The following is a 2011-nucleotide window of genomic DNA, read 5'->3' on the forward strand; positions in this document are numbered from 1 at the left end:
GGTCGTGGAATCAGGATTCTAATGCCCGAAAAGTGATGAATGGATTTGATATTCATTTTGGGCCCACAAAGTTCATGTAGCCCAGTACGTTGCCATTTTGCCCATCTAACTGGGCTGACACAAGGCCCAAAAGAAAACGATATATATTTAAAGGCCCAGTTATTGTAGATTGGTATTTGTTTTCATTTGTGTGGCCCAGTTTAATATCATAACAAAATCGAAAAACCAAAAGTCAAAGAGGTATCTATCTCAAGCCCAAAAAAAGAGGTATCTATCTCATGACCAAAAACAAAAGAGGCATCTATCTTCAGAGTTTCAAAAAGGAATTTAATGATGAAGCTGAGGCTCGGACAACTGGTAGACTTACCTATCCCATTGAGAGCTGTACCAGGATTCGAGTCTTGAGTGAAGAATATATATAACCCATGAACTAGTAGTGGTAGTGTGTGTGTGACAGTGTGAGTGAGTGTGTGTTGTCTAAGGCTAAAATAAAAAGGATTTAATAATATTCGATTTGGTTAGTCCATTAATTAGCTTACTCATTTGTTTAAATAAGTGTTAGAATTTTTTATTATTTTATACATGCAACAATCTATTAGCTAACGACAATCTTTAAATGGAACTCAGGTTTGCGACAAATTATGTCGCAAATTAATCATTGACCTGTCGGATCGAATGAAACCGAGAAAAGGATTTAATAATGAAAGAGATTTGTGTATTATTAAAAATTAGGACATAAATATCATTTTAAGAAAATCTAAAAAATGTTGTCTAAATAAGATAAACATTTTTTTCTTTTTTTATTATTCTTATATATTTAGGCTGCGTTTGTTTATAAGTATGGGATACTAAAACAGAAATATAAAGACACAAAATTGTATTTAGCAGATAAAATACAGACATTGTGTCAAAAAAGAGTGAATTAGTATATTTTGTAACTATCTTGACAGAAATGACACAAAAACAGTAACAAGAGATATAATTTATTTTTTATTTTTTTATTATTCTTGTTAAGTTTTTATAATTATATTTTTCTTCTCAAATCTTTTAAATAAAAATAAATAAGAATAAATTAAACTTTTAAAATTTGTCTAATTTAATACCAAACCAAAATACAAAAATATTAATTTTTATATCTTTATCTTTTATATCTTATTATGTTTTGTCTTGTCCTCTTGTAAGAACTAAATGCAGTCTATTTTATTATAAAAATGGATAATCTTTTATTTTTTATTTTTCTAATTTTAATTCTTTTATTTAGTTCTTCTAAATTTTTAGTTATGTTACTATGACAAAAATCAATCACAATAAAAATAAAAAAGTCCAAACGCCTCTGACCCAATATCTTTTAAATTAATTATTCAAACTAAACTAAGGCTAAATTAAACTAATTAGCATAGTGTAGTAAAAGCCATCGCATGCCAACAGCAGGCAAAATATAATTTATGCCAGCTACTGTTCTGCCGTGTTTATCTCCAAACAGTATTTATTTAGACAATTGTTAAAATTTTAAGGTAACAACAATAACATATATATATATAAAAGGAACTTCTATTCTATATCATAGGACTCACCTTAAGTGAAAAATAAAAGATACCGTCAAGATTATCATACTCCACTAGAGTTATTATGCTCTACTAGATTTAAATTGAAACAGAGTCGCAGTACCGTCAAAGTCAACACTTTAGCCATTCAATTCACAACGTTTGACTAAATCAATCCTTTTACGCGGGAACTCTTCTCCTCTTTCGCTGGGAATGGCGGATACAAGGGGGACAGAGAGCGATCTTAATTCAATTAGAGGAGGAAGACATGTGGCAAATATTAGCAAGTGTATCAACAATCTGATTGGGAGGTTATTTGCTGACAAATTTGTTTCGGTGACTGCTCTAATTATTAATTTATTAATTTATTAATTTAATCAGTTTAATTATAATTCAATTAAAATAATTATTTTATATTAAAATAATAAATAAAATATAAACAAATATATCAAAATTTAATTACAATC

Source organism: Arachis duranensis, chromosome 4 (assembly GCF_000817695.3).
Source record: "Arachis duranensis cultivar V14167 chromosome 4, aradu.V14167.gnm2.J7QH, whole genome shotgun sequence".
NCBI classification, from domain to species: domain Eukaryota; kingdom Viridiplantae; phylum Streptophyta; class Magnoliopsida; order Fabales; family Fabaceae; genus Arachis; species Arachis duranensis.